General features: G+C 48.5%; 3 long non-coding RNA genes across 4 annotated transcripts in view; 1 reads left to right on the plus strand and 2 right to left on the minus strand.

Moving 5' to 3' along the window:
- The window catches only part of LOC147577390 (uncharacterized), a 125,111-nt gene that overhangs the window by 79,786 nt on the left and 21,273 nt on the right, over positions 1-24,052 (plus strand). The gene's annotated exons all lie outside the window — the stretch shown is intronic.
- Positions 3,409-4,554, minus strand: LOC147577391 (uncharacterized). The gene is made up of 3 exons (XR_015240224.1): positions 4,397-4,554; positions 3,788-3,913; positions 3,409-3,545 (listed from the first exon to the last, which is right to left on the minus strand). It is a non-coding gene; the product is annotated as an uncharacterized LOC147577391 (long non-coding RNA).
- On the minus strand, positions 6,816-11,857 carry LOC147577392 (uncharacterized). Its single transcript, XR_015240225.1, has 3 exons — positions 11,239-11,857; positions 8,397-8,509; positions 6,816-7,788 (listed from the first exon to the last, which is right to left on the minus strand). It is a non-coding gene; the product is annotated as an uncharacterized LOC147577392 (long non-coding RNA).

Here is a 24,052-nt window from a genome sequence, read left to right on the forward strand (position 1 = left end):
CTCTATTCCTATTTTGTCATCAGTCTGTTAATGTTATCTTTTGTTGATTAGAGCTCTTTTGTTGATTAGAAATCCTTAATTTCGATGTGATCAAGTTAATAAAATTTTGTGTTATGGTTTATGTTTTTGAAATTTGGTTGTAAAAGAGCTTTCCCAGATTACAAAGATATTTCCCTTCACTTAATTCTACGAACTTTATTTCTACTATTTTTCTTTAACCTTTTATACTGCGGTCTTTAAACTGCCCAGAACCCTCTCTGTGTGTGGCATTAAGGAGGGATCCAATTTTCTTTTTCTCCATGTAGCGAGCCCATTTCCCAAACGCCATTTACTAAATGCTCTTTCCTTCCCCCACCATTTGTGGTACCACCTTCATTGGATATTAATTCCTGACATACACATGAGTGTATCTGAGCTCTCTCTTCTGTTGGCCTATTTGTAAGTTTTTTCAACTACTGGTTTTTTTTATCATGTTGGCTTCATAATATGTCTGATTATCAGAAAGGGTAAGAGCTCCTCTTCTCTCCTTTTTAGAAGTTGACTTAGCTGTGCTCCCATGTCTTTCTCTGTCCTGTGCCACCATAGTTTGGGTATAAGCTGAATTCAAGTGTTTTGGTTGAGCTGGGAGCTGTGGGCCTGCCAGCCAGCATGCCAGAACGTAACCTGCATCATCAGACAAGAGGCACAGGGGAGAAACTTCAGGAAGAAGTCAAGCCAAGAGATGATATCTGGCCAGCACTGGACACTAGAAAGTCCTGACAATTCTCTGCGAAGTGGAATCCAATCTGATCCAAGAGAAACAGTCAAAGGCACCCAGGTCTTAATGAGCCTGGGAACCTAATCAGAGGCATTAGTAACGCACGATATTAACAGTGCAGTCCTGCCAAGGAGAAAACCCTATCTGTGTCCTTGCTTGCTTGGCCTGTGCCTCCGAGGATTGCAAGGGCCTGTCAAAAGGTTAGCTCATTGCCACCTTGTCTCTCTGCTGCTTCTGCAGCTCTTCAAACGCGCTGTTCTCAAAACCTCAGCTTTCAGGCATGTAGCATTTTTGTTTTGTGATAATTAGGAGACTGTGAGCAGGCCATGGTTAGTCATCCGTGGTGTGAAGATGACGGCTGCTCCAGCTCTGGAGGTGCTTTCGGGTTCAGACACGTCAGGCTATAGTTAAAGACAGAAGCTGATGCGGGAGAATGAGGTGACTCATCGTCAAAACCTTGAAAACCAAGTTCAAGGAGAGGGCCAAGGCTTTCCAAATGTAGAATCTGCTCGTTGGTGGTGCTGAAGCTTCGCCTGGGCATAGGTTACGCTGTTAACTTCCATTTCCTCCTCACCAAGGACTGGAAGGCCAGGAGAATCAGCCCTGTTTGGTTCAGTCTGAACAGCTGACTTAGCATTGACCCAATTCTGCAAAACCTGTTCTGGGTGTTTGTGTCTCCCTTTGGCCTCGTGATGTTTTTTTCACCCTTCATCCTCCACTGCTGTATGATGCTCGTGTCCCTTCCCTTGTGGGAAGGGGAGGCCTACATCATCTGCTCCCTCTGGAGAAGGGTCACATCCCGACTGGGGATTGACCTGGGCAGGGCTCTCATTTGACCCGTGGAGTTCTGCTGAACCCCAGAAGGCCAGAATTCAGTGGCCTTATTGCTTTGTCTCTCTGTATCTGGAGAAAAGGGGGGGAAGGCCTTAATCTCTCCTCTTCATTTACCCCTATTTCTTTTGCTCTGGGTACATGTTGAAAGCTCAAGAGAGTCCATTAACTATCCTTCTCTTTCCTTTAAGTCTTCTTTCAATGCAATGGTCGGTGTTCAGAACCTCTTCAGCCTGTGTCGGAGACTAGCACAGTGTCTTAAACAAATTCAGACTCAGCTGAAGGACTTTCAGAGGACTTTTGGGGTCCTTACTCTGAGGGCTCTAGGAGGGCTTTATCTGATGTTGGCCTGCCTGGAGTCATAGAAGGTAGGAAAGGGATTGGGGATGGCTTCATTTCTCAGAATCGGTGAGTGAAGGAAGCAGGCTAGGCTGTGTTTTAAGACACTTAGTGGGATTGTCTAGGAAGAATCCACTCAAAAGCCCTGGGACCTAACACATAGATGAGCAAAATATTCACAAAAACAGGTATCTCGATGGTGGGGATCAAGATGTTGACTAACTCTGTGGAAAATTAGGTCACCATTCTCCTTCTCCACTCTCTATCCCAGCCTTTCGGGGGAAAGGAGGGTTGTAGTCCAGCCCTCGGTCAGGCCACTGGATGGGATGCTGGGCGGAATGAGACTTGTTCACACAGTCTGCTCTGTGCCAGTCAGAGGCTCATCAGATGTAGCAGGAGGACAATGACCTTGTGTAGGGCTTTGAGGATCCTGAAGTGTTCCTCTACCTCTAAAGCCTCTGCTTGTCCACATATCTAATTAAAGCCAGAGAATCTGCAGCCCAACTCTAGAGGGCTATGAGTTCATCAAACACTTAGGCAGAGATGCTTCTTACAAAAAGAGCAATTGCATCCCACAAATCGGCTTTCCCATATTTGGTCTTCTCCCAGGGATATTAAATATAACTTTTCATATGTTGCAGGCTTCACGTAGCCAACCATGTGGCTAACAGACTTCTTGGTACGGGCTCTAAATTTGGCCTAGCAGTCCCTGAGGGGATCTCTGAAAGTTAGGCTGTACTAAACCACTCTGAAAAAAGTTGCATGTGGGTGAGAACAGGTGGGCAAAGGCAGAGGTGGGTCCAAGTAAGTGTGTATCAGGGCTCTCCCTCCAGCCCACTGTTTCTGCTCCTTGGGCCACCACTCTCTCCCTGCAGCTTCTGAGAAGCTCAGTTCATTTCTTGTCAACTTGGCCAGACCAGATGCAACCAGGAAGAGCTATTTTTCCAGGAATGGCAGTTGGAAGCCACTCTGCTATGCTTTCTTGTGGGCTATGGGTGCTGTAGGTGAAGAGAAGCTGGGGAAGAAAGCTCCTTTATGATCCAGGGCTCTGATTTTTGCTTGAGAAAGCAGGGGGAAGAGACCTCAGGACAAGGAATCAGAGATAGTGCACAGAAGGATTGTAGATAGTAAACTATCCACAGAAAGATGCATAGGCTTGCTAAAAAGGAAAAGAAATACGAAGACAGAAACAAGCCTCAGGCTCCACCACACAATTTGCCAAAGCGGGACCCACCCTGACTCTAAAGTTTCAACTCAGGTCAGTCCATCACATACCTCCAGGACAAGTGGCCACAAAAAATGAATCTCATTCACTTTCTCTCATGGGGAGCATTTGTCTTAGCTTCTGCGCAATTCTGCTTCTTGGTTTTATCTTGCAAATCCTCCCCCTTGACTCCTATCGTATATCCCTAACTGTTTTGGCTTCCCCAATTTGACATGGCAACAGTGACTACAAATGACAAAACTCAGTGATAGCACAGTTCTGTGCTGGGGAAAATGGCATATTTAATGGCGTTGGAGACCCTATAAATCAGTTGCGTCTTTCTGGAGAGTCATCTGGCAATAGCGAGAGCTGAGTCCTAGCCATGGCCCATTCATTCCATGTAAGGAAGCACATCTGGAACAAATAAACACGAAAGGATGAAAGAACTATTGGTATGAAAATAACCATGTTGATGTTATTAATACTAATGAACTAGAAATGATACAAACGTTCACCCTGAGGCAAATTACGATGTGCCTGCATAATGGACACAGGATTACAATTAAAAGTGACAAACATGAGGACTTTTGACACAAAAAAAAATCTGAATATGAAATAATAGTAGAGAAAAAACACACTGAGAAGTGTATACTCACTTTTATTGTACAACGTGAAAACTTGACAAGCATCAGAAGGGAACGAACAGAAACAGAAGCCCTCAATAACCTGTGATGGGTGTTTTCCTCCAGAAAAGTTGTGTAAGTTCATAAGAAAAGGATCGCCTAAATAAAATGGAAAGGACAAGGCCACTTTCTGGTAGGTGTTCCCATGCTGGCTTGGGTGAGGGGCTTGACTCCTTTTAAAGTTTTGTTTCTTCCCTGGATGTGCTCAGCTCAAGGAGAGGACAGGAGCCTTTCTAAGATCTCTCACCTCAGTAGCTCAAGGAGAGGACAGGGGCCTTTCTAAGATCTCTCGCCTCAGTGGCACTGCACTCCACACTCTGCTCCTGCCACCCAACAGTCTGGTCTGCAGAAACTTCTCGGCTTCCTTTTCCCAATCCTACCTCATTTTTCAAAAGTTAACCTGAGCCAAGAACCTACTGGAAAACACCTGGAGAATGTTTGTCTGCAGCAGTGGGTAATTGAGATGGCACCAGACTGGGGGGCCGAGGGCCATGGTTCTAGTTCCAGCTTTGCCACCACCTTGCTGGGTAGTCATGGGCAAGTCATTCTAGACTTGGGCAAGTCAGGGTCATGGTTTCTCACTTGTGAAATGGAAATGTTGGATCAGGTTTTTTCTTTGTTTGTTTCTTTCTTTCTTTCCTTCCTTCCTTCCTTCCTTCCTTCCGTCCATCCATACTTCCTCCCTCCTTTCCTCCTTCCTTCTTCTTTCTTTCTTTCTTTCTTTCTTTCTTTCTTTCTTTCTTTCTGCAGGGGAGAGGGGCAGAGGGAGAGAGAGAAATAATCTTAAACAGGTTGCACTCCATGAAGAGTGCAGAGTCTGATGATGGCTCGATCTCACAACTGTGAGATCATGACCTGAGTCGAAATCAAGGGTCGAATGCCTAACCAACTGAGCTGTCCAGGTGCCCCATGGACCAGGTAATTCCTAAAGTCCTTGAATTTCTTTTTTTTTTTTTTAATTTTTTGTTTAACGTTTATTTATTATTGAGAGACAGAGAGACACAGAGCGTGAGCAGGGGAGGGGCAGCGAGAGGGGGAGACAGAATCTGAAGTAGGCTCCAGGCTCTGAGCTGTCTGCACAGAGCCTGACACAGGACCCGAACTCACAAAGTGCGAGATCGCGACCTGAGCAGAAGTCGGTCGCTCAACCAACTGAGCCACCCAGGCGCCCCAAGTCCTTGAATTTCTGACATGTCTGTGGTTCTATCTTTATTGACTCAGAACTAGGAAGAGTCCTGAAATGGGATTCACGTCACTCTGAGGCAGGGAATCAATTCTGCCATCCAAGGCCACTGCCTAGAAACCCTGGAGGCCAGGGTACCTCTCTCTGTAGGCGCAAAGGCTCATCAAGGAGATTAAAAGAAAAAAAAAAGTGCGTGTTTTGGGTCTTTGTCCATTAATAACAATGAATAACAGTTCAATGTTTCTTAAAAGGGTTAAGGGCCTGAAGTTTCCAGAAAGAAGTAGGTCTCCTGTAAAAGAAGACCAGAAGAGTCCCTTTGACCTCAAGTTCCCAGATCGAGACACTCTGACCAGCTCTGAAACAGCTCATTGGGATGGCAATGATCAGAGTTTGGTATCAAACTATTCCTCTCATTGTGCCTGTCCAGAGAACCAAGCAAGCTAAACAGGAGTGGAGTCACAGAAGCTTCAGCCAACTGGAGAAAGGGCATTTGAAACAAGTCAGAACTCTTCTAGGTACACTGTGATCAAGAAGAAAAAGATTGGTGAGAGAAAGGTAGAAACTAAGAAAATGTGGCTGGCTGTGGTGTGCAGGGAAGGCGCATATGTCCACTTCGTATAAATCTAATGAGCACATCTGTCCTTTTGCAGTGAAAAGTGGATGATGAGGGGTGGACAAAGGGATGGAAAAAGGGAAAGCTTTTGTCTGCACTTGACAGAGAGGATGAATGGCCTCTTGGCTGCTTCAGAGGCTGGGCTGCAATAAAAGAGTAGGTAAAGCTCTTCTCACTGAGAAGAGGGGCACTTGAGCCCAGGAATGTCCTGCCGGCAGCAAAGATCTTATGGGAACAATGAATAGAGCATATTTTACGACATGGAGCTGTATGAATTAGTTTTCACAAAGTAACAAATCATCTCCAAAAGTGGCTTAAAACAACGATCAACAAAGTAACAAATCATCTCCAAAAGTGGCTTAAAACAACGACCATTTATTTAGGTCATAGTTCTGCAGGCTGGCTGGGCAGTTCTGGTCCGGGCCAGCTTGGCTGAGCTCTGCTAGGCTCTTGTGCATCTGTGGTCAGCTGGTGAGTCGGCTGGCAGTTGAATGATTCAGGATGGCTTCACTCACATGTCTGGAGGCTAACAGGCTGTTAGTAAGAATTATGGAGCAACTGGGCCACATGCCTCTCATCAGCCAGCAGACTAACATGGGTTTGTTTATGTGGCAGCAGATTTCCAAGAGCAGCAAGAGAGGAAGCTGCAATGCCCCTTGAGGCCTAGGCTTGAAACCTGTACATTGTCATTTCTAAAGCATTCTATTGATCAAGGCAAGACACAAGGCCGGCTAGAGTGACTGCCTGTCCCAGTAAGCCTGGGACTGAGGGATTTCCCAGGACACGGGACTTTCAGTACAAAAACTTGGAAAGTTCTGGATAAACTGGGACAGACAGTCGCCCTAATGGTCAGCCCAGATTCAAAGAATGGGGAACTTGACTAGACATTTCTCCAAAGGAGATATACAAATGGCTGGTGAACACACAAAAAGATTTGCAACCTCACTAATCATTAGAGAAATGTAAATCAAGCCATAACAAGATACCACTTCATACTCATTAGGATAGCTATTATCCCAAAACCAGAGAATCAGAAGTGTTGCAGAAGATGTGGGAAAAATGCGACTCTGGTGCATTGCTGCTGGGAATGTCAAATGGGGCAGCCCATAAAATTACGCTATGGATCCAGCAATTCCAGTTCTGGGTATATGCCCCCAAGAATTGAAAGCAGGGGTTCAAACAGATATTTGTACACCTATGTATGTTCACAGCAGCATTATTCAACCAACAGGTTGAAGTAACCCAAGTTTTTGACCAACAGGTCAAAGTAACCCAAGAGTCTAATGGAGAACCCAAGTATGAATGAATAAACAAAATGTGGTCTGTGCATACACTTGAATATTATTCAGCCTTAAAAAGGAAGGGAATTTTTTTTTTTTAATTTTTAATGTTTATTTTTGAGAGAGAAAGAGACAGAGTGTGAGCGGAGGAGGGGCAGAGAGAGAGAGGGAGACACAGAACCCGAAGCGGGCCCCAGGCTCTGAGCTGTCAGCACAGAGCCCGACGTGGGGCTCGAACCCATGAGCCGTGAGATCATGACCTGAGCCGAAGTCAGACCCTCAACCAACTGAGCCACCCAGGTGCCCCACAAAGAAAGGGAATTCTGATACATGCTACAACTTGGTTGAACCTTGAAGGTGCTACACTGAGCGAAGTAAGCCAGGCACAGCATGAAAATACTGTATGATTCCACTTACGTGTGGTACCTAGAGGAGTCAAATGCAGGGCGATAGAAGAATGGTGGTTGTCAGGGGCGAAGGGAGGAGAGAAGGAGTCAGTGTTTCATGAGTCTAGTATTTCAGCTGGGGAAGATGAAGAGTTCTGGAGAGGGATGGTGGTGATGGCTATCTAACAATGTGAAGGTGCTTAATGCCACAGTGCTGTGCATTTAAAAAGGGTTAAAATAGAAAATTTTATGTTATGTATATGTTACCACAATAAAAAAAGGGAACAAGGAAATGAGCTATCCTAGAAATGAGAGGAGCTACAAACTCTTGTGGCCATTTTTGCCCTCTGCCACAGGGGTGAGCAGGAATATAATTCAATAAGGCTGAGCTTTTGCAGGAGATCGTAGTTTTTGAGGAAGTGTTCTGGGAGACAGCAACCAACATCCAAATATTGGCTATTTTGATACTTACTCTTTCCTTTGGGAGCCAGTTGTGACTTGTGGTTTTTCATCTGGGTAGGAAAACAAGAGGGAATGAGAGAAGTTACATGCTGATGAGTGAATGGGATGGGGAGGACATGTGGTGAGACTTTGGAACCGACCAGAAAAGTAAGATAAAATCAAAATAAGTCAGAGCCCTAAAGAAATCACTCACCTATTTAGAGGGGTCCCAGTTGCCCTGTCCGGCTTCCTGGATGCCGCTGGTAAATTGCAGCAGACAGAGCAGGCGGTCAATAAGGACACACCTGAGGCACCCGAGGAGCTGAGCCCACGGCAGCCTGGCTCGTGTGCTGCCTCCCCTCCTAGTCTCTCTCTGTTTGGTGTTCATAAGAGTCTGTGTTTATGGGAAACTCTGAGTATGCCTGTTCCTCTAGTCCAGTGGTGAGAGAAGCAGACGACGGGGAGGAGTGAGGAAAGGCATCAGTGCATGTGGGTGGCCAGACGGGGTGGAGGCAGAGGAGGCAAAGGAAGCCGTGAAGCAGATGACCATGAGAAAAAACCAATCTCCCAAGAATGCTGTGGCTGGAAGGGACTTGGAGAGCATCTCGTCTACTCTACCCATCAGAGGATAAGAAAAATGAGTCCAGAAAGCTTCACAGACTTGTCTAAGGCTACCCACCCAGGTGAGCAGGAAGTGTCACAGCTGGTAGTTGAGACCCATTTCTAAGCTGGAGCTCCACCTCTGCCTCCAGTGGCTTCCAATGTCTCACTGAATCTTCTCCACACTAGTCACTGGAAGAGAGAGTGGCAAAACCTGACCATGATGTGCCTTTACTGCCCCAGATTTGATCTACTGCAGGGGAACCATGCCCTCAGGTACACACACACACACACACACACACACACACACACAGACACACATGTCTTCTAGTTCCCTCGGCCCTGCAAAGTCTGGTACAGCAGTGTACCTGTCCTCTTATCAGCTTTTTAATTAAAGTCTTCTATATTTCCCAATTTCCCCACTCAAGTCCATAGGGAGAAGTTATTTTTAGGTGTTACAGAAAGTACAGTGCAGACCAAATCTTTCTTCTGAGCTCCATGACTAAGATTTAGCTTGCTCTGGGTTTGTTGCTTAACACTTAAAGGTCATCAGTGGGTGGACATAGCTTGTCTCAGGAGGCTGAAGTGCTAGGGGATTAAGTAGCACTGAATGCCATAACCTCCTCCCCTTTTTTTGTCCAGGGAGGAAAACTTCTTGGACAAACCCCAATGAAGAATCATCTGGTGAATTAATTTACTGATCCAGTTGCCTTTTCCAGCTGGGAAGGTTTCAACATTGGTAAAAGGTAGTAACAGGTCCCCTGAACTCTGCAATGTCCAGGGCTCATTGTGGTGCCCTGGGAATCCCAAGATGTGAATCTACACACATTCATTAGGAACCTACTATGGACAAGTGACTGTAGGCTTTTCAAGAGGGGACAGATACAGTGACTGCCCTTGGTGAGCTTACAGTCTTGTTGCAAGGAAATAAGGCAAGGACCCAACTCAAGACAAATGGACAAGATGAGGGTTCAGAAGGCACCAAGCACTTGTATCTGAAACACAAGTGGTATAGGCTGGAACCAGAGAGCAAACAATCTGGAAATGCCAGCTTGGCCACCACCACCGTCCTTTCCCTAATGCTTGCCTGTCAGGGCAGTGCCAGAGAAAGGATCCAAGGCTACCTTGAGAGATCAGGTCAGGCCAAGTGGGGAGGGACATGCCAAGAAGCTTGAAAATGAAGCTGTGGGCTAAAAGGAAGGCAGGGAAAGGGCAGAAGCAGAACAGGAAGCCAAGAATTAAGTGGGGTGGAACACTATATTAGTTAGGGTGCAGATTTAGCTACATGGGACAGAGACCCAGAGTAACCGTGGTCTGTTTAAACAAAATAGAAGTGTATTTATCAAGTAAACTCTGAGCTGATAAAATGGTTCTGCTCAGTGAATCATCAGAGGCACAGGCTTCTTTTCTGCTCCATCATCTCTGGGTTGTTGTCCTCATTTGCATGGTTCAATATGGCTCACCACCACCACACATGGTTCAATATGGCTCACCATCCACACTTCAACCAATAGATAGGGGGAAAGGAACCATGGCCAGGCAGCCCCCTTCCCTAGAAAGGCAAAGAAATTGCTCTTGCCATTTCCACTCACATCCCAATAGCCAGAATCTGGTCACATGGCAATGCCTAGTTACAAAGGAAGAATGGGGATTGTCACCTTTATTGTGCATGAGAAAGTGCTCTGCTAAATTTTTTTTTTAATTTTTAATATTTACTCATTTTTTGAGAGAGATAGAGACAGAGCATGAGCTGAGGAGGAGCAGAGAGAGACGGAGACACAGAATCTGAACAGGCTCCAGGCTCTGAGCTGTCAGCAAAGAGCCCTACATGGGGCTCAAACTCACGAACCGTGAGATCATGACCTGAGCCGAAGTTGGACGCTTAACCGACTGAACTACCCAGGCAGCCGTCTGCTAAAATTTCTAAGAAGGGAAGAATAGGTATTGGAGGACACCAAGCACTCTCTGCTACAGAGACTTGGGCTCTAGACTTGAATTTAACCCTCCCCAAGAAGAGCTGGACCTCACTGATTTTACATAAGCAGATACTCTGTCCCACTCTGCTCTAAAGAACCTGAAAGGCTTGCCTTCTCATTTAGTAGGCGAGACGGCTCTGCCCTCTAATGTCCCACGGAGGCATCCTCCCTGTCTCCCTGAGTCCTGGGTACAGAGGCTTGACACTGAGCCTTAACCTGATGCGTCTCTATGGGGATAGGGAATGAGAACAGGAGCCAGGCTGGCATCATTCTGCGTACGTAATAGAGCCGGAAGAGTTGTGAAACCCAGGAGGTTCTGCAAGGCTGTTCTGCAGTAAATACTTGTTATAAAAATAAACCTATCTTGCTATTCAACAACAATGAGCAATACCCTAGGGTTGCCAGCGCTAGAAGTACTCGTACGTCTCTGGGCACAGTGCTACAGGATGCGGGCCAACCACGGCAGCACTCACAAGCACACACCCTCTCCCTCAGTCTTCTGCACCTCACTACAGACTCAGCCCTCCTTCAGGGTTTCAACCGGCGAGAGGTTAGGACCACAGCAGGTACAGAGAAATGTAAAGTCCCACCTTCGAGTGAAAATCAAAACAAAACAAAATAATTGGCAAGGTAGGGGACGGGGAGCTTGGCTGCAGCTGGTGTACCAAAAAGATCCAAGGGTTTTCATGGATTCTGCCATTAATATGAGCCAATGGTTGGGAGTTAGCATAAAAATGCTGATGTGGTCTTTAACTGCGTTGGAAACAGTGGAGTGTCCAGGACAAAGGGGGTTGTTAATCCTGTTTCAGATCAGAGTAACACACGAGGTACATTCAGAAAAAAAGGCTCTAGAATGGCGGGAGAATTCAACACTATGGAAGTGAGAGAACTGGACCCCTGCAGCCTGCAGAAGGCCCAGATGGACACATGACCGTCTTCACATACCTGAAAGGTTGTGGGATAAGGGAGCAACTTGTTCTGTGTGGGCTCCAAGGGGAAAGTTACAGCCCGGCCAGTCTTGTTTCAGAATAGAATTAGAATTGTCTAGAAATGGAATGCTCTTTCTGATGAGAGAATGAGTTCTCCATTGCTGGGGTTTGAAAAAAGCTAGGTAAATCTCCATGTGGGATGCTTGGCAGAAATTCACACATTGGGTAAAGACAGCACTAGCTGATCTCTTGAGTTTTTTCCACCTCTGAGGCCTTATGGTTCCGTGTGTTTTGCTTTTTAATTAAGCTTTTTTTATTTGGAGGTAATTATAGGTGTATATGCAGTTATAAGATATAATACAGGGAGATCCTATGTACCCTTTACCCAGTTTCCCTCAAAGACTGGCAAGACTGTAATATAATCTCACAACCAGATTATTGGCCATTCCAATAAAGTCTGTCCTACCTACCTGCCCTTAAGGAGGTACCAGTCTAAAGGAGAATAAGATGTATACATAATCAAAAATAGTGCAAGTTTGGGTGTAAGATACCCAACTGAGTAGAGCCAACCAAATGCCATGGATGACCAGAAGACAAAAAAGATCACATCTGCCAAGGGATGTCCGGGATGGGGGGTGGGGATGGGGTGGAATTGAGGAGCCTTGAAGGAAGAATAGGAACCTGACAGAGGTGGGCATCCTTAGTTAAGGACCTCTGGGCACCAGGCTCATTAAAAGCTAGAAGATAAGCCGACTTGTGAATGACTTCCTCTTGTTACAGATCTACTACAGAACCCAAAAGTGCCAAAGAAGTGAACATAGAAGCCTGAGGAGTCTTTGGCAGACTCCGGGCTGTGCTTCATCCTGTTCCTACTTCCTCCCTAGGGCCCACGCGTTTTGGGTGTTAGCGTCTGCTGAATGAATGCTGGGTGAAGAAATGAATGAATAGATCTCTGGCCCTGTTGCCCCAATTGTGCTCTCCTTCCTGCTCTTCCTTGCTTTCGTTCTCCCACAAAGCGTGCAAGAGCATGAAATCAATGGCATTGGTTTAATCTGGGTGATTGCCTAAAACCCATGTGGTTTTCTGGTGTTATAGGAGAGCATGTGATGCTGATTAAGTCTGAGGTCACAGGTGCCCCACAAAACCCCCAGAGGCCAGTTAATTTTTTTCTCCTCTGTGGCTACAGGTTCTACACTGCTTTCAAGGCATACCCCTGTTCAAAGGAATCTCATATTCCACAATAATTATCTTTCCCTTAAACGTTTTAATAATCAAGCCTGCAGAGCAAGTCTCTGTACTTGGTTACCTTTGCCCCTGCCTAATCTGCCTCACCTCTGGGTTTGTGGTGTGAGAAAGGAATGTGTTTCCTAGAATGGCAGAGCTTGGTGTGTTGAGGAGGAAGTCTTTGAAATTTAGAAATCATCTGGCCCTACCCCCTTATTTGAAGACTGGAAAATGGAGGTCAGGCGGGGGCATGTCCTGCCCAGTGTCATCTTGTGAGCCACTGTGCAGTGGGGAGCAGAGCGCCAGCCTCTTCCGACGTTCAGTCCAAGGCATCCAGCTGTCTCCTCCTCCGACAAAGCCAGCCCCTCTCAAGCCTCCTACCCGTGGCCATGTGCCAAGAGTTTCTAATGCTTATGACAACACGGCATAGGAATTAGGTGTACTTGGTTTTCCTTATGTACAGAAGCATAAAAAAGATCAAAGCATTTACAGTTTGATGATGTTCCCAAATGCAAGTTCAAATTGCTGAGTTAAACAGCCAGCAATTTTTTTTAGAGGGCTTTCCGGAGTAATTACTCAAGATGGAATTAAACCATATTTGCATTTGGCTCCTTCCCATTCCCTCCCACTGCCTGGAAAGGGGAGGAGGGGCGAACCAACAAAGAAAATCTTGAGAGGCTATTGCTAATTACAGATTTTTACCTGCCTGATGTTCTTTTGCTTTGCACATTAATTAAATCAAGACCAGGTGTCTTGCAGATGGGTTAGCTGCTGGCTATCGGAAGAGATTAATAGATCCCTGCAAATGGGTAGGGGAAAAAGCTCTCGAGTTTTATGGGTCATTGAGGCTGCTTCTCTCAGCAGAAATCAAGAGTGAGAGAGACAGAACTTGAGCTGAAGTGGCCTAGTTCATTAGAGACGTCAGTAGCTGCTCACGTGTTCACCATCTCTAGAGCCCCTGACAGCAGGCAGAGCCCCTCTGCCCCCAGATCTGGCCAAACCATCAGATTGGAAGGAAGTCAGACCTCAGATTCTTATTCTGAAGGAAATTGGTTCAGGACAATTGGAGGTTTGTGTCTGGGATCAGAGGCTGCGACAGGGCCCTGAGCAGGTCAGCGATGTGATCAGGAGCCAAGTCTCCTGCCTCCCTACTTTCACTACTGACTCTGACGAGGTTCCCCACTGCGGTCAAAGCTGAGAAGGAAGAGGGGTGCTTGGGTGGCTCAACCGGTTAAGTGTCTGACTTCAGCTCAGGTCATGATCTTGCGGTTTGTGAGTTCGAGCCCTGTGTCGGGCTCTGTGCTGACATCTTAGATCCTGGAGCCTGCTTCAGATTCGGTGTCTTCCTCTCTCTCTCTGCCCTTCCTCCACTCGCTCAAAAATAAATAAACGTTAAAAACAAAAAAAGCTGAGAAGGAAGAGATGCCGGAAACAGACTAGACTTTAAAAGTTCCTCCAACATGGTTGAGAACACAGCTGTACTCCTAAAGGCCAGGGCCCTTGTCCCTACCCCTGTAAAAAGGACTTTGGGTTAAAACACAGAATGACACCCGGTCCCAGTTGTGTCGTGGCTCAGAGTTCCTGATTCCATTGGTTGAGGCCAGGTCAGGTTTCCTTCTGGAGGACCCCGGATCCGTGCTGAGGCCAAGATGAAGCAGGGTGGGGGAGGAGGCCGGGCAGAGGGAAACAAAGGTCACTTATTATTTACAAAGAACGCATTTGTCCTAGCGTGTGAAGCCCTGAGTTTTTGCACAGTACTGGGCCATTCACTGGAGCCCTGAGCTCACACTAACAAACTAATTGGTTCCAAATGCTCCTAAAAAATCTGCCTTCCGTGGTGCCGATCTCTGATTCACTGCCACTGAGACTGATTTCTGGGTGAGGCAAAGGATGAGCAACCAAGGGCTGTGCAGGGGCCCCCTGAGTTTCGCCCACACACTATTTGGAGGAAGGCACACACTCTGTCTTTGTGACTGTAACAGAACATGAACACACATTGGGTTTTGTGTAACTTGAATCCCTCTCTGAAGAACTCTGGATCCAGTCCACCCTCCCCCACAGTGAGTTAACCACACTGTCCTGGCTTCAGGGGGGCTGGCAGAAATGACTAAGCTGTATTTTGCAGCCAAAAGTCATGTCATGTCATTCTTGTCCCGGAAACCAACAAAGCACTTAAGGTAATGATTTGGTCTGTTCATTCTTTGGTTTTTTGCCCACTCTCTTCTCAAGCCCATTCCCCAACAGGTCCCTTGGCCCCAGGACACTTGTATCTGCAACCTTCTGGTACCTTCCAGAAGAAAGGGGCTCATGGCCTGAGATGCCTCTTCAAATCAGGCCGGGGAAAGAACCTACCTGGAAAGGAGGTGGAGCAGAGCTAGGGTGAGGCATGAGTATTCAGCACCTGGGGCCACATGGAAGAAGGGGCACGCCACCCCCCCTGCACTTGCATGACCTTAACAGTAAGCACCTGCCTAGGTTTTACATCCTGCGGGGCTCACTTGCCTCACCTTCATCTGGCATTGGTGTGAAGGATATTACTAACCCTGAAGGAAGTTGTTCACTTCCCTGGTTCACAAGCCCAGAATCCTTTTTTTAAAGATACCAGTGCCACAGTTTCACCCAGTCCAATGAAATTAGAACCTTTGGGTGTGGAGCCTGGGTTCACGCATCCCAGGTGACTCTCTTGTGCAAGCATGGTTGAGAGTTGCTGGTCTGAGGGCTCACCTTAGGCCACAGGTACTGGATGCGTGCTCTGCCGATGTCTGCTGCAATTTGGCCAGGGCTCAGTTACCTCTGTGCTGACTTGGCCCCTCCAGGATTTTCTCTGGGCCCTCAAGACCTGAGGTCTGGCTGGACTTCCAGGCAGACTTACCCAGGCAGTCCGATCTTGGCTACAGTACCAAGCACCCCCACTCCCAACTCCCCAGCCAGACTTTTGGCCAAGTTCCTCACCAGCCTCTGGAAACCACAGAGATTCCCATGCTACGCCACACTTCCTGTGATGTGGCCAACCCCGTGGTGGCTCAGGGAATGTGTGAGGTTGTCCTTGCAGATCCCAGAAAGAGGACTTTGACAAAGTGTTTTCCTCAACTTTCCAAACACGTATCCCCCAGACTGAAAGCTAGGGTGGGGAGACGGAAACCCGTGCCTGTCTGACTGCCTGATCGCCTTCTCTGTCTCCCCTTTTCTCATGATCTGTCGGAAATAAAGGGATGGGCTTCTCCTCCTCCTTTTCCTGCCTTGTGAGGACCGTTCATTGATAAAGTTCCATAATTGGATCATCCAGGCCTTGAAAAATCTGAAAAAAAGTCTTCTCTACTTAGCATCTGACTCTCAAGCCTACTGTCATTTTGGGGACTCACAAAAATCTGACGTGACAAGTGAAACCTGAGGAATGGCAGAGATGTGTGCTGCCCCACCCTCTGAAGCATTGACATTCCCTGCTATAACCAGCAGGAAGCCCAGAGCAACAAGATTTATAGGGTATAGAAACACTTCGGAAAATATTTCAGACAACATCATCACTACTTTATACATTTTGTGCCAAGATTCAACATTTTATACAGAGCCTTGGAAAGCCTCTTCCCAGGTCTCGGCTCCTTCTCCCAGCATTGGAGAGGCACATTTTTATTCCCACTTCCTATTTGTACAAAGAGACAGAGGAGAGAATCACATGAATACTGGGGCCCCGAGGGCAGGGGGTAGAGTTGTCAGGCCAAAGGGACAGAAACAGGAGCTCTGAAGTGGGTCTTGAGTTTCTGTTAATGTACTTATTAGCCTCCTTAAGCCTCTGAGCAGATGTGGTATATTTTAAGAAAGTTGAAGTCTTTGTCTCAGCTATGAAAACTGACAAATGCATAAGCCATCTCTTCCTAAACCTGGGTGAGCCGTCTCGACTGACTTCATGGGTGTAGGCTTGCGTGACTCTTCCCCCACCCCCACCCCCACCCCCACACTCTGTCTCTCTGTCAGGCCCTTCTGCAAACCCTCCTGTCACAGGCTGGTCTAGGCTCCCCCCTTTCTCTCTAAAAGGGTTCATCCTGCCTCTCACTGTTCTCTCCCACTCTGCCCGGCTCTCTCGCCTTCCCGCTCATGGCCAGGCAGGGTTTCCTGCCAGCCCACAGGCCCTGTGTCTATAGCTGCACAAACACCACTAAGCCCTCTAGGCTTCTAGCAGCTGGGCCTGCACTCCATGGGAGATTAAGGGTCCACCGTGAGTCAGCAGCTCAGCTGGGCTCAAAGCCCAAGACTCTTGGCTGGGCCTCTATCAGCCGAGACATTCCGCGTCCCCCACTACTACCCTCTCTCCCGTGGACCCCTTCTCTTCATTCCCCCAGACCTTAGGTGGGCATCTGCCCCCACATGGGGCTGTCAGAGTCCCAGTGTGCCCCCTTCCCACCCCGTCCCAGCTCTGGAGCTATCCTGCCCAAAACCCTTGGCCTCGATGGTTGGCCACGTCTATAAGGCAGAGAAGCCTGAGTTTGGTGGCAAGAGTGGCCTTCCGGAAGAGTGGGCTGTACGTACCTCCTCTCCTTGGCTGTGACTCTTTGGGTTCTAGGAGGGCGAGCAGAGCAGCTGCCAAGACTCACCCACGGGCCTTTGGCGCCCACACTGTGAATCACAGCTACTGTACGGTACGCTGAGTCACCACCAGGAATCTGGGGAGGCAACTTGGGCCTATTTTTAAAAGATTTGCTTGTGTACCCAGGCTCTTACAAGATGCTTGATAATTAGCGCCAAAAATAGGTATTGGCCCGGGGTCTCCAGTGCTGTAGCAGGCAGGTCCTCTGATGAGGGGCCTGGATACCATGTGTGCAGCCCAGCCCTTGCCACGGGGGCGGGGTGGGGGGGTGCCCTGGGTTTCAGGGAGTAGGGTGCCCCTGGCCTTCAGCGGGAGTATCGTCGACCTGGCCTTTGCTTCTTGAGGGGAGGTAGGCGAACTGCAAGGGAAGCCCTTAGCGCCACCTTCGAAGAACAGAGATAGCATCTCTATGCCAACTGTTCTCTGAGTCACCTGTTGCCATTCCCATTCATGGGAAGGCAGAGATCTGATGTGTGAGAGTAACCGGTTCACATGTCCAATTTCTTGGCAATCGGAGAATGTTTAGGTTTTGATAAACAAGAAGTCCCTAAAGCACTCCCTCTTCTGGTGGGGGAATGTCCTCTTCTTGATCTTCTAGCCAGTCAGTGAGTCTTTAGCAGGCTATAGATCGTGGTCCTCAGAGCCGCCGTGCTCCTAAACATCACCTCGTCCAACCCCTCACATAGTGATGAGCAAAACTGAGCCTCAGAGCGGGGATGGGACTTGTCCACGTTGCGGAGTGAAATCCCAGGTGCTCAGCCCTGGAGTGAACACTGTGGAGAGGAACTTGGACAAGACACAGCCTCTGCCCTCAAGGAGTCCCAGATTAGCAGGGGAAGTAGTCATTTGCTAATACAGTAATGATATAGTTAGAATGTAATCAGATGCATAAAAAATTGAAATGAATTTGCATGGGCAAGCAAAGATCATTCCTGCTCAAGGAATCAGAACAGGTATCATGGGGAAGAGTATTAGAGTTGAAGTTCCAGAGATGGGTTAGATCTGGACACTCAGGGACAGGAGGAGGAGAGGGTATGCCGATGAAAGAAACAGCTTCAGATCAGGTGCCCAAGGAACGTAGGCCATCTTGGCTCTTGGACAGAATGCTGAAGCTGAATAATGGCAGGTGGGGAGGGGAGGAGGTTGGGGAGGTCAGAAGATGGAAGATCTGGAAAGCCCGGGGCGAGGAATTCAAACTTCATCATCGTTATTATTGTCTAAAAGCACCAGGTGGCAATGTGCCAGGCATTTTACTGAGCAATATTAATCCTGTAATGCAGAGTCTGCATTTTCTAGGGCCTTAGAATTTAAGACAAAGAATGAAACTATAGACAGATATTAAAGGCACATATTAAACATACGCATAAATCAAAAACTACTTAACACATAAGTATTTAAGTGCAAGTAAAGGAGTAAGTGCATTTAATGGGCGAGTGAGGGAAGAAGCCATCTGGGGATTTGTTCCTGGAAGGTCTCTCACTGTCCTCAGACTTCCCTGTGCTCTGTGGCTCTGCGAAAGGCCCAGAAGGGCCAAGCCATCAGTCTTAGTATGAGACCCTGGCTTAGTGTGGCTTTGTCTTCCAGATGGCTGACTTCTGATACAGAACTATCTCTGGAGCCTCCCACTCATTCTCATTAATTGATCCAGTTTTCTGCTATGTCCTGTCCTGAGCTCATAGCACACAGGAGACACAGCTCGGAGGGGGCAGGCAATAGACACCAGGGCCACTGAGTACAGTGGTGCATATTATCCACTGCACAAGAGGAAGAAAGTGAGAGCTAAAATCCAGACCTCCTCCTTGCTTCAAATCAAAAGACTGTGGGCACCGTGTCCACCTGAGCAGGGGGCGCCTGTTTCTAATCCACACAAATGCGCTACATGGGCTTGTGGCTCTGATGGGGATGTGGCCAAATGGCTTCTCTAGATAACGCTTTTCTGCCTTACCCTCCCCTCCATCTCCCACCGTGGAACATGGGAAATATTTCAGCCTGATGCTCTGGGCCGGGTGCCAGCATGGAGATGACTCTGAGCCACCCAGCTCTCCACACTGGACCCCGAGCTCATTGTATGCTTCCTTAGACTGGAGATCGGAAAAAAGGCAGAAGAAAATCGTTACTCAGATAGATCAAAGAACAAGAAGAATGCACACGCATGCTCCAAGCACCTATTGGGTCAGGCCCTGTCCTCGAGCTGTTAAACAGACCTCTGACCGTCCTGGTGCACTGTGGCAAACACAGTGCTCAACAGTTCAATACACTTACGAGTGGGAAGCGCCTCAGAGCCCCCAGTCAACAGAAGTCACCCTCACCACTGCCTCCCCCCGACACCATCCCTGACTGGAGCCACTCAGCCTCTCTCTGAGTATTTTAGATGACTTTGAGCTCCCCTGACCCCAGACAGCCCCTTTTATTACGAGTGAGCCCTGGCAGTGTTGTGTTAGCATCTCCGCCTTTTGTTTAGCTGCAGTTTGACCCTGGTAATTTCCAGCGTTAGCTCTGGCTCTCACCCCTGTGGCTATACAGATTTCTGGGTAAAAGGAAAAGAAAAAGGAAGACACTGTCCCCCAAACAATTTCTTTTTACTCCTCATGCATCTGTCCCTGTACCAGGAAGTCAAACCCCATAAGAAGAAGCCCTCAATCCTCCCAGCCAAACCTTTGCCCATTGCCCATGTAACGTGCCATTCTTTGCCCTGTTCCTATTCTCAGCTCCTGACTCTTGGGCTGGTTTCTTGATTATAGGCTGGCAAGACTCATTTGGACCTCACCTCCTTTTTTTTTTTTTTTTTTTCTGGACGTGACCTCCTTAAACATTGGTCCCTGACTTACTTCCTCAAAGCCTCCCACCCTCCTGTTTCTGCTCCTCCAAGCAGCTCATGATAAATACCTTGCTTGGATCAGCACCAGGGTTCTCGTGAACAGTTGCACAGGTTGTGCATTGCTCTGCTGCGCATCAGCCTCTAGACCCTATTTTTATTCCCTGAAGTTCCTGCTGTGGCATTCAGCGTCCCTGCTGAGTTCACTGGATCCCTTTTGAGGGGGCAAGACACAGACATCAAAATGAGGTCTCCTTTTCTGGGGCCTCTTCGTCCTCCAACTACCCACCTACTTTTGTCAAATGGACTGTGAAGTCTCAGAGGGCAGAGTACGCCTCTTACCTATCTCTGGGTCATGAACAGTAAATTCCAACACGAGGCCCTAGCTTCAGCATTCAAGAAGTGTTACTTGAATGGATGGATAAATGAATAAATGAATAAGTGAGTAAGATTTGACTGGTAGGGTGACCGAGGAGCTATGGAACAGCAAGAAGAGAGGAACATGTGCGTTGCCTAACCTCTCTATGCTTTAGAGACTCTAAAGGGCCAATGCGCTTTCTGTATCAGTATTAATCAGATATCAACAAAGGGCTAGATCTAAGACACATACCTCAAAGAAGTAGCTTTCTTGTAGGTCAGCAATAGCCAGTTACAAGACCCAACAAGTTCTCCTTGTCCCCCAGGTGCGTCCTTGTGCCACCCTGGAGCCCAGCATTTGTGCCTTTTTCTGGCCCAGGTGCAGGGCTGGGTGGCCTGTGCGTACCCAGGGGAAAGACTGGGAGGTCTTGCAAAGGAAACCAGCCCCCAGGCTGGAAGTTTTCTTTGGGGTTCTAGGACCGTCTAACGCCCTGAGGAATAACAGGCAAGACCTTCTCTGCCATTTTGGCTTTTCTTTTTCAGGAGGAAATAAAAGACAGGAGAATAGGATGCTGGCAGGGGCTGGACAGTGTCTTACCATAAAAGCAGCCGAACAGAGTGGAAATGCCCTGTGAAATTTGAACCCAGAAGATCTAAGGCGGGCTAAGGCTCTGGCACTATTCACTTGAGGAAATTATACACCTTTCCAGTCTCCACTTTCTATACCAAAGAGGAAGACTCCCTTCCTTGTAAGGATTGTGGGGAGAACGCAATATGATAATGAGCAGGAAAAGTGCTTTGGAAACTAAAGAACAATGGAAATAGAAAGTATGACGGCTGGTATTGATGAGGGCTCGCAGCCAGCCTACTGACAAATTCACATGCTGTGCCAGCTCCCTGACTGTCCCCAGGGTGCATTTGACCCTGTGTAACACTACACCGAGGCCCCACACAGGCCTCAGGCTTTGGTGAACTGACCATACTGAGCTGCTTCAAACCCCTGTTGAGTCATGTGGTTTGTGAGGGCAGGCACAGGAACGCAATGATCTTGCAGGTTTACCGAGCTCAGTTTTCTAATCCATAGGTGGGCTTTGATGTCTCTGTTGGGTTTTTTAAATTGCATCTTCGGCTTTGAGTTCCTAGGGACCTAGGGGCAGCATTTTTTTTAGGTATCACCTTCCTTTCCAACAGAGAGATGGTCGCACATCCCCCGGAACCTTGAGGCAATCCCTGATGCCCTTGTCGGGTATGGGTCTGCCCAGCATCAGAGCTGGCCACCTGCAATAGGGTCCCGGGGACGAAGACCGGCCCCTGAAGTCTGAGGTGGTAGCGGTGGGCAAACACTGGGAGGGAAGGAGAGCAAGCGTGGAGGAAGAGAAGCCTCGGTAGTCCTCGGGAGCATGAAGGGGAGTAGGAGAGAGGGGAGCACAGGGCAGGTCAGGGAGTGAGGATGAGGCAGAAGCGAGCCAGAGGCTCTGGGAACAGGGCCTCCAAATAATCTCTTAGTATCTCAGGTGCTTGGGGGTGATTCCCCCGCCCAGAGTCCCTGTCTCTGGGGGCCTCTGGGAGTTTCCATGCTGAAACCAACCAGATTTCCTAGGTGAAGCATTTTCCCTGACTTTGCCCCACTATGCAATGGCTGACTTGAATTATTAAATCCTCTCTGTGTAACAGGAGCCATTTCCCCAGCAGACTGGAAAGAGTATGCTTATGTGGACCTGTTCTCGCCTGGCGGGGAGGAGTTTGCATAGGAAATGGGCTGGCGGCTCCCTGCATTCCCGAGATGACGAGGGCCTGCACCCACAGCCAGGGCCGGCCCAGAAGCTGCAGGGTGCAGGCCGCACGTCTCTTGCAGGCTCCTGGCTAGCAGATGTATGCAGACACACTCCTGTCCGTCAGCCGCACCATCCCTGGCACGCGGGGCCCAGGGTCCTGGTCGAGGTCCCATGGGGAGCTGTGGGGAGAGCGCCCTGAGCTCCCAGGCCTCGCCCGCAGCCCCAGCCCATCGGCTGAAGTGTTGGCCCCTGCAAACCACAGCCGAAGCCCAGCTGTCCCCGCTGGTCGGCCCAGCCCTCCGTCTGAAGCATGTCATCTGCACATGACTCTCAGCGGGCTGCTCAGAGCTGCGAAACCACTTTGGTGTGAAGGCTGCTGGGTGCCAGCCGCTCACATTTCCAGCAAAGCGGCTGCTCGTCCTGTCCTGCCTTCCTGCCTCCCTGCCTCCCCTGAGTCTGGCTTCTTTCTCTAGCGTCATTTCCCTCTACGCTGTTTTCTCTCCCTCTCCTGTCTGTCTATAGCTCTTTCTTCTTGCTACAGTTCTGTCTTCCCATCTCCCAGTGGCCTCTCTGTGGCTTTCCCCACATTTCTGTCATTCCCTCTCCCTGTGTCTCTGTATCTTTGTCTCACTGTGTGCCTCTCTGTCTCTGTGTCTCTCTCTACCTCTCAGTGTCTGTCTCTGAGTGTCTCAGTCTCTGCTTGCTCGCTCTCTCTCCCTGCCTCTCATACCTCTTTGTCCCTCTGTCTCTCTGTGTGTCTGTTTTAGACCGTGTCTCCTCGACTCTCCGTCTCTGTCTCTGTCTCTCTCTCAGCCTCCCTCCGACCAGCCTTCACCGTTTCTGTCTCTCATTCTGGAGTTAAGGTGTTCCGACAAAACGGCCAACAGGAAGGACTGAAGCCCTCGCAGGGGCCCCCTGGGACAGGGCAAGGGGGGCTACTGGGCTAGGTCCGTGAAACACCGGTGCAACAGTGTTGCTAAAATGTGCCGCTGGCCATGTGAGGCCAGCGTCAGGGCGAGAAGGCCGTGTGGCGCGGTGTGGGGCAGCGGGCGTGGGGCCTGCAGAGCGGCGGCACACATGTGCTCTCCCCGCAGGGAGGAGCAAGGAGGCCTGCTGCTGTGTCCGCTCGGCCCGTGAAGCCCCATGTCTCCCTCCAAGGCCTCCTCGTGCTCCTTCCTTGTGTTCTTTGGTCCTTCCAAGTGGCAGGAAAGACCTGTAGAGACCAGCGTCCGAACAAAACGCCAGAGGGAAAACCACAGGGTTCTGCTTTCTCTGAGTGGGAGGGAGCAAAGCTGGGGCTGAAAAATGGAGAAAGAATTAATGAGACTTTGAGAGGTAAAACAATGCAGGGCCCCATAACCTGCAAGCTTTTGAAAAGACAGCTGGCAGGGCGCCTGGGTGGCTCAGTCGGTTAAGCGTCCAACTTCGGCTCAGGTCATGATCTTGTGGTTTGTGGGTTTGAGCCCCACGTCGGGCTCTGTGCTGACAGCTGGGAGCCTGGAGCCTGGTTCGGAGTCTGTGTCTCCCTCTCTCTCTGCCCCTCCCCTGCTCACGCTCTGTCTGTCTCTCAAAAATAAATATTAAAAAAAATTTTTTTTAAAAAAGAAAAGATAGCTGGAGCCAGGGCTTCTAACTATGCACACCTGTAGCTAAGTTACACACACACACACACACACACACACACACACACACACACATACACACGCGTCAAATAGTCACCCAGCAACCTGAGTCGTAATAATGCCCATTTGCCTTGGATTAGGGGTACTATCAGGCACTCTTCATACGATATCTTAGTCAATCCTACCAAAGATTCTAGGTAAGTAATCATCCCTCCATTTTATAGAAGAGACTGAGGCTCAGAGAGATTAAGAAACTTGCCCAAAGTTATAACAAGTGGGTAGAACCGTTAAGATTAGAACTGTCAGACTCCAAAGAAAATTTTTAGTCAAGCGGAGATGTTTTTTTTTTCATATCTGAGTGTCCTTTCTGTGGGTGGATCAGAACAGAGAAACATTTGGGCACAATTAAGCATCAGGTCAAGCTGACCTCCCTTCCCTTCCTTCCAGGCAGCAGG

This window comes from Puma concolor, chromosome C2 (assembly GCF_028749965.1).
Source record: "Puma concolor isolate L17-30 chromosome C2, mPumCon1.1.hap2, whole genome shotgun sequence".
NCBI lineage: Eukaryota > Metazoa > Chordata > Mammalia > Carnivora > Felidae > Puma > Puma concolor.